At 34.3% G+C, this 8,905-nt stretch overlaps 1 long non-coding RNA gene across 2 annotated transcripts in view; it reads right to left on the reverse strand.

The window, feature by feature from the left end:
* The window catches only part of LOC109447544 (uncharacterized), a 659,535-nt gene extending 651,247 nt beyond the window's left edge, over nt 1-8,288 (reverse strand). For both annotated transcript variants that reach the window (XR_012494217.1, XR_012494213.1), the window contains exon 1: nt 7,987-8,288. This is a non-coding gene — a long non-coding RNA (uncharacterized LOC109447544). The remainder of the gene's footprint in view (nt 1-7,986) is intronic.
* Nucleotides 8,289-8,905: the final 617 nt, after the last annotated feature.

Here is an 8,905-nt window from a genome sequence, read left to right on the forward strand (position 1 = left end):
AAAAATATGTAAAACCCAGAGAATTTGGGTCTAGTCTAGTGTCAGCTTTGTAACTTTCTAGCACTGTGATCTGGGACAAGTGAGCCTTTCTAAGATTCAGTTTCTTTATCTATAACATAAGGATACAATGAACTTCAGAAATGTAGCAAGGACTGAATTAAAGAAAATTATTGTAAAGCATGTGGCACAGTGCTTAGTACATAGAAAGTGCTCAACAGATGTCATCAATATTACCACTGCCTCTACTAGTAGCCCTATCACAAAAGAGAAAGATCACTTTTAGCTCATATTCCATTTCATAATCAGAGAGATTTCTTCAATGTTTAACTTACATCTCCTCAACATCTTTCAGTGACATTTGACAACATAAACTTCCCTGCCTTTAAGTGAAGTAACTGAAATTTCTTTAATGTTTACATCCCACTTATTATTTACTGATTCTATAGCTATTTTTATGAAAATTCTACTGTCTTTTCAAGATGGACCACAGTCCTGCACTTGGTTTTGAGCAACTGAAGAATTATAAGTTGAGTTTCTAAAGCAATCTAAAATACATTTTTAAATATGTTCTAGCAGCATAAGCAATTAGCTCACCTGAGTATCTCAGGGCAGAAAGAACAGACTGTAGGGGAGTCAAGGAAATTGTAGTTACAGGTGTGGAATTTTTAAGTGGGAAATCATCTTTTAGCCACTTCAATTTTATCATTTATCATTTATGTAAATACATAAAAATTCGTAAGTGACATATTCTGAGACTCTAACGTAATCTGTTAAACCAGATCATTTGTTCCATTAATTCTTCCAGAAATTGTTTATAGCCCAAGGCACAGCTGGCATTTGTTCTAAATAAAAATGATCATGCTGTTTTTGCTTATTTTATTTATTTATTTATTTGTTCATTTGTTTGTTTTTAGTTAAACAGAAAGATTTGGTTGAGAGAGAGCGAGAGAGAGAGAAGTTTTAATTTATATTTATGCTTGCACTATTCAGATTAATTAGTTACCAGGCCCTCTCTGGGTTTGGAACATGGATAAAATAGACATCAAAGTGAAACTATTTCAAATAGTTTTCTCTCTGACATAAAAATAGAGACGTTCCTCATTAAACATGTGAAGGTGCAGGGGAATTATCTGCCTAAAAATGTTCAAGCAAGCAACATTGATAAATTGAAGAAAGGTTAAAACTAGTATATTGAAAAATTACTACTCTAGGCATCTGACTGCCTTAATCCTTAACTCTTCATCATTTCCTAAAGTTAATTCCATGGACTGCTTCTTTAGTATGCTCACTAATTGTCTTTATTCGTTGTTTTAATTTCAAGATTTAGGATAAAAAGTTTTGGTGGAATATCTGTCCCAAATGCCAATATAATTTTGCTTTTGTTTTTAGTGACTTAAAGACTACAGATTGCTAAACCTTTTTATTACTACAGCAAATAACTTCATTTAAATCATCTCAATAGTTATTCTTAATGCAATATTATCACACTGAGAATCTGTGGAATGTCATGAAAAGGGAAGACACATTCTGACTCACTAGGAAATACATTCAATGATTTGAAATTAATGTAATCCATGGAATAAAAATAATATTGCTTTGATATGTTATTATAATCATTATTAGCAGAGATACTGGATTTTTTAAGCCATTTATAAATGCAGGTTACAAAATAGTAATACAAACCTACTCTTAAAAATGATTGATAATCACTTTTCTTTTTCCTATATGAAGTACACTTCAGAAAGCCTCTCTGACCAGAAGAGAACCGTATTACCCAAGAGTGGGAAACATTCTTTTTCTAGAAATGAAACATCAAACTTGCAAATGTAGTATCAATGAATTCACTATTGCATGCAGTGTGAAAACCAGAGCTTCAGCTCAATGGGGGAAAAAAATGAAGATTTATTTTCTCTAAGTGTCATATAGTCCTTTATTGACTTCAAAGTCAGACCCATTTCTAGGCCTCTAAAACGTAAAATGAAGTACTCATGTCAAGTGGTTTTTCTAGTGGGTATTTTATTTCCATCTGTCTTATATTTGTGGGGCAGGTAGAGTACAAATCTGAGTCTGCTTGAGAGAGAGATGAATGATAGACTACTCTAAAGAAAGAGCTGAGTCTAAACAAGAAAATAAGAGTCAACATTAGCAAATTAAACTGAAAAGCTTGGGGGATGTCTTATTTAGGCAATTTTATGGGCAAATTTTAAGTTGCAAATATGGAAACTGGACAATCTCCACATTGTTATATACAACATAGTTAGAAATGATCATTTATGTAAACAAAAATGATATGTGTATTTTCTAAGAAGCACATTAATGTTCAGATTTATCTGTTGAATTTGTTTTTCTTTGTTCCTATAAAACTAAGTTTCAGTTTCATAAGTTCTCCTTCCGTGAACAATACCCATTTTTATCATTCTTCTTTACCTTTCCTATGAAACCATTTTTCATTAAAGTTTGTACCAGTAAATAAGCAGAAAAATAAATATTCTAGTGTAATCATGTGCTGGATATAGGTTCTTAACTTATCATCACACATTAAACTTGCACACAATTTATGTTGGTGTTAACTGCAGATGTATGTTCTTTGAACATTTTTAATAAGTGAATGCTTTATTTCCCTAATGCAAATACCATTGTTTTTTCAGATTCTTATAAAATATTTAACAAGTTACCCTGGTGTCTTTAGGTACAAATAAATTAACTTGGAAAATAAGACCAGCCTAATTAAATCAGGTGCCATGTAGTAGCTTTCTACTTGTCCATAATTACAGATAAAAGACAATCTCTTGTACAAAACAGAAAATACTTATAGTATTAATCATTTGGGGGGGGGTAGTGAAAATATTGAAAGTGGGATGTGTTTAAAATCAGATAATGTACCTCTCACGACTGAGGAACAATTGTCATAAAATACAGTTTTAGGGGATCAGAATTTTCTGAACAGGAATTTTAGATTTCTCCGAGCTGGAACCTATATTAAGCAGTCTTTATTTTGAGCAGCTTCCACTTTCTGATTTAAGTGGTCTACAACAATAGTTACTGGAAACAATCCCAGGTGAGTTATCCAAATAGAAAACCTTTTGTAAAATTGATTTAAACAATTGTTAACTTCAAATCTCAATGGTTTGACATAACCAAAGTTCTCTTCTTGCACATAATATATGTCTGACTTGGGTTAACAAAGGTTTCCCCTCTGCATGGGGTTTTATGGACGTGGGATCATGGAGACTTTCCTATCTTGTGATGCTGCAATCTTTCACGTGGCTTCAGCATTTGCCACAGGGAGGGAAGAGAGATCTTAGGTAACTTGTAGTTCTTTAGAGAAGCCTATCATTGCTGTTCACAGTTCATCGGCAAGTTATGTCCTTGACATGAACTTCAACGGATGCTAGAACATTTTCAAGCAAAGGGAAAATAATCAATTATGAAGACTAGTTATCTCTATGCCCTTCTAGTCACTAAACATTCAGTTCCTTCTTCTTCCGACATATAACACATACTCAGCAACTCAGATGGAGACAGTCTGAAGCCCATCCAGTCAGTGCTGCATCTCAAAGTCCAGCATTCCACCTAGGTGAAGTTCAAGCCCTACCAAGGTCCATACCAAGCCCTAAGATGGCTTCTCTTGGTCTGGAGACCAGTGAATTAAAAAACCAAATTACCTGACCCTACACACATACACACACACACACACACACACACACACACACACACACACCCCACACAACACAAAGGAGTGATGCATCCAGGACAATTAGAATAATACACTCACTTTTAGAAAGGCGACAAATGTGACATAATCAGCAACTCATGTAAATTCTGAAGTCCTGCTGAGCATACAGTGAGGGTCCCCTGCCTGTGTGTGGCTTCAGTCTCCAGTCTCCACGCTAACACAAGTTCCTTTTTCCCATCCCCTTCCTTGACTGTAACTAAAATTAAGTCTCCTTAGGGCTGCACAGCTCCCTCACCTCCTTTTTGCTCGCATAAGGTTGTGTGTACAAAGTCCATTTTCAGCTTCATATAGTCAAAGGCCACCTTAGTCCAGGCTTGTGGTTTCTTTGGCAGTGTATTTATCTCAAATACCTAAGAGGCTTCTTCTCTGTTTCCAGTCAGTTCCATGTACAGGTAACCACACTCACACTTTTAAATATTTAGTTTTCAAATCTGCAGTAGCTCTTTGTTTTCTCACCACCCCCCCCGCCTTTTCTCTCAATTTGATGATGGCTACCTGAAGCTTATCTCTAATAACAGGTGGGAAGACCTCACTTTTAAAACTTCCTCTGCCTTAAGTACTGTAATCAACTGAAAAGTTTTGTTGAATGTTTGTTACTTAAATCCTCTGTCAAGTTTGTGTGGCCCGACTGTCTTTAACCCTGCCATCTCAACCTGTGGCTCCGAAGGTTGCCAGGTCAAGAGGAACTTACAATCACACTGATACCTCAGACTTGAAGTGACTCATGCCACTCTCTCTCACAGCTGTAGTCCACAGTTAAATACATGGCCCTGTCCTCACAGCAAGGGAGACTTGGAAATCTTCATGTGTGCCTAGGAATGAGAAAAGACCTGAATCTTGTGGGAACTAGTTATTTCTATCTCCTGGTATTTTTTATGTTCAGATAAACATGGAAACATAGATAAACCACAGTAACAATTCTTGATCACCATGATGGAAAAACATTTGTCGAACGAAGTTTTGGATCGTGTCATAAGTATGGTTGGGAAACAGGAATTTGATTCATCTTCAATTATGAAATACGTAGTGACTAATAAGGTCTAAAGGACAATTATATAACTATTTAATTGGCTCTTAATTTAAAAAAAAAAACACAGACTCCCTCAGAACTAATGTTATCACATGGAAAACAGGTTATTGAATGAAAGCAGAAAACAGTAAGAAGTGGGGCTGGAAAACGGAGGAAAAGAAACGAGTAAAAAGGGAAAAGGAAAGAATAAAACCATATAAAAGCTTTCAGGAAGGATTTAAAGAGTTATAAAACATAAGGTGTTATTTTTAATAATGATAAGTTAAGAGATCATATAAGGGATTGCCTTACAGCTTCAAAGATTTATCATTGCTAAGACATCAAGTTTCAATACGAGTGGAAGGATCCTAAATTATTCTCAGAAATGGATATTCCTTAACATCTAGGTCAAGAAGGAGAGTTGTAAGCATTTTGGTGAGAAAGTGGTGACACAGATAATAAACTAGCTCATCTACCAATCATGGTGAAAAGGAGGGTGACGACCCTTCTAAATTAACAAACACTATATCCATCATCTCAGCACCCAGGCTCAGGGAGTTTGAGAGAAGGAGGAAATAGAATCCTCATCAGGCAAGCAGAGCACTTGAAATACAATATTTATAAGAAATATTTCAAACAAGAGTTAAAATCCTTGCTACATCAATAACTCATTCAAATTGATAAAAAAATAAAATAAAATAAAAAAACCTTTAAGAAATCAGCCGTATCAAACATGAGTAGAGAATCCATAAACTCTTGCTGTGGAAACTACATATTTTAGGCATTGATGGCCACACAATCTCTGTCATAACTATTTGCCCCCCTGTTGCTCTAGCAAGAAAAAACCATAAACAAGATGACACATAAATGAATGGGCCTGGGTATGTCTCAATGAAACTTTATTTACAAAAATAGGTATCAGGCTGAACTGGCCTGCAGCTCATAGTTTGCCAACCCTACTCTAATAGATAAAAGGAAAAAGAATTATAACAAAAGTTTTTAAGTAAAAGCCAAAAACAAAAACAATGTTAAACCATACTAGTAACCAAAGAAATGCAAAGGAAAACAAAGAAATTCTATTTTTAGTTACAACATTATAAAATAAATATCATGATACTAAAGGGAGGATGGGTATTTTGACATAAACTTAAACTTTCTCAAGGTCAAATGCACACACACACACACACACGCACACACACACACAGAATTATAATTAGGAATTCTTACTAAGGATATGTGGTGTTTGGGTTGAATTTTAAAATTCTAATTAGGGCAAAACTATTTAGAGATAAATTGGCAATGAGACAATACGTCTACATGGCCATAATAATGGTGTATTTAACAATACATATGCACTTTTCTAGCCCCTTTATTTCCCTGGAGAACAACAACAAAAAAAGGTACAAAATGGGAAATGTCATACAACCTCCCTATTGTGTCTAGGATTTCTTTACATTGGCAACATGAGAGCTCCTGCTCAAGACCTCTTTATCACCTTCCTTCATCTCATGTATCAAGCACCTTTCTGGGGAAATCATATTAAGCAATAGGAAGAAGCATGTACTTTTAGCCATGGGACTGTTCCCTTCTCCCGTCTGAAGGGTCCTAATAGCCCCATCTGTCCATTGGTCCAACAATTCTTGCATACAAAAAGTTCCCTAGTACCTTTAAATTGAATAAATACAAAGTTTTGTGGGTGCTAAAATAATGAACATTCCACTGAGAAGTAAAATTCATTTAAATGTGCTCTCGACTATTGTAAATAAACTAAAACACAGATTTATAGTCTCTTACTAAAAAATTCCTTTTTCTTCTTTTTGAAATTATCTTCCTTTCTGCCCTGATCACAACAGAAACCATGGCTCACTGTCAAATGTTACAAAGAAAAAATTAAAAAGAACCAGTCACCCATGATGCAGTATTTAGAGATAACTACAGTTGGCATAGTGAAGTATACTCTCTCAGATCTATATATGTGTATTTACCAAACTAGGTCTGTTAAACAAACTATTTTTTTTTAAATTTGCTCTATTTCATTTAAAATAATATAAACAACTTTAATGTACAAAAGTAAAAATGAGCTCCTTCACTTTTAACCACATTGCATTCTCCTGGAAGTATGCACCATCAATTATTTATGCAATCTCCTACTAATGGACATTTAGACTGCAAAATTATTTTTGCTATTAAACACTCTAACATGAACATTTCAGTACACATATTCGAGTGAGTTTTCCTTATTATTTCCCTTCAGGTAAATTCACAGAAATGTAACTTTCTATGTTTAAGAATAAGTTTAACATTTTGTATTATATTAATAAATTACTCTCTAGATGTGTTGTAACAATTTATACTCTCCCTAAGTGTCCAATATGAGCATGTTAAAATAAATTATGATATTTTCGTAGACTGAAATACTGTGTTGCCAAAATTAATGACATGGCCAACTATGCATAAAACCATTATCAAGTAAAACAAGATACAATATATAATGAAGCATAACACTGATGTGATAGTTTACTATATAAATTATAATATGTAATATATGTGGGGAGCAATATCTATTATATATATGTATATAATAGATATATAATATAATAATATAATATATAATAAATACAACATATAATAAATAAATATAATATATAATATATAAAAATAATATCTAATATATATAATAGATATGTGTGTGTGCGTGTGTATGTGTATATATATAATCTATACAAATTTCTTGCCATATACACATATATGGCAAGAAATGCCACAAATGAGGGAAAGAACTGAAGCAAATTTTAAAAATATCTTTTATGTTCTTCTGTATTTGTTAAATTTCCTAGAATTTGTGCATGTTTTAGTTGTGATCTGAAAAACAATATGTTAAGAGAATATTAGAAATCACAAAGCTGAAGAGATGTCTTCACATATTTTGTCATTCACCTGATATTAGACATACAATTAAAAAATAGAAAACCCCTAATGTGCTCCAACTGGGAATGTTTACACATAGTATAGTGAAATAGTTTTTTCCCAACAAAGAACTTGTTTTAACTCATGAGAAGTCTTCATCCCTAAAAGAAAGCAGGATAAAACCTTTCCCTTCTACTGAGAAAAGGAGAGCAAAACTATGAGTCCCTGAAAACAGGGAGGAAACTCAATCTTAGGAGCTCACAGTCCCTGCCTGCAGGCATTTTGGAAAGCAGTTCGTAGGGGAACAGACCATTAATAAAGACTTAATACTTACAGTGACCTTCGAGCAATTCCAGATGTAGACATGGAGATTTTTCCACAAATAATAAAGGAGGGCCAGCTATACGAAGCGACAGTCCGGACCAGGCTTGTAGGAGGCTAGAATCACATGGGACACAGAAAAGAGACTCAGCAGAGATGAAACAACACAGAAAGAATCTAGATCCTTGACCAAACAACCGGAGATTTATTCTCTCTTGCGTGAGTTTTTACCAATTCGTTAGTGAGGAGGAAATATACACGATTTTATATTTTCTGATTATGAGTATGGCTTTCTCTGTCTTTATGACACTTATTGTCCACCCTATCCCTATGGTAAGTTTTTATACAGAGTAATTCCTTAGTCCTCATCTGGTAGGGACTATTATTCACATTTTATAATTAGAAAACAGAGGCACAGAAACTGAGTTAGCTTGGCCAAGAACATGAATCTAGAACAGGGGTCAGCAATGTTTTTCTTAAAGGACCATGGAGTAAATATTGGGCTTGCTGGTAATCATACCCAATACTTAAATGGGTGAACAAGGCTACGTTACCCAAACGAGTGGTGGGTCCACTGGCCATAGTTTGTCAACTCCTGATACAGAAAGTAGTAAAGCAAGATTCAAACTCAGGTCTATGCCTTTAATAACTAAACTGCCATACAATAAGGAAAATAAAACAAATATGGTTCTCCTTCCATAGTCTCCGGTCACTCATTTTCAAATATTTCTGTCCTAAAAAGAAACTGTTGTGATTTGGTAGGCAAAAAAAAAAAAAAAAAAAGAAAGAAAGAAAAAGAAAATTGGATGCCCAGAGGGTAATAACAAGGTAGGTAACTCCTCTGACATAATGTAGATTTAGCAATATTTTGTCAGGATAGCTATAAAGACCTAACATTTGGGCAGTACTTGGTCTTCTAAAATAGAAAACGC

Source organism: Rhinolophus sinicus, linkage group LG01 (genome assembly GCF_036562045.2).
Source record: "Rhinolophus sinicus isolate RSC01 linkage group LG01, ASM3656204v1, whole genome shotgun sequence".
Classification (NCBI taxonomy): Eukaryota; Metazoa; Chordata; class Mammalia; order Chiroptera; family Rhinolophidae; genus Rhinolophus; species Rhinolophus sinicus.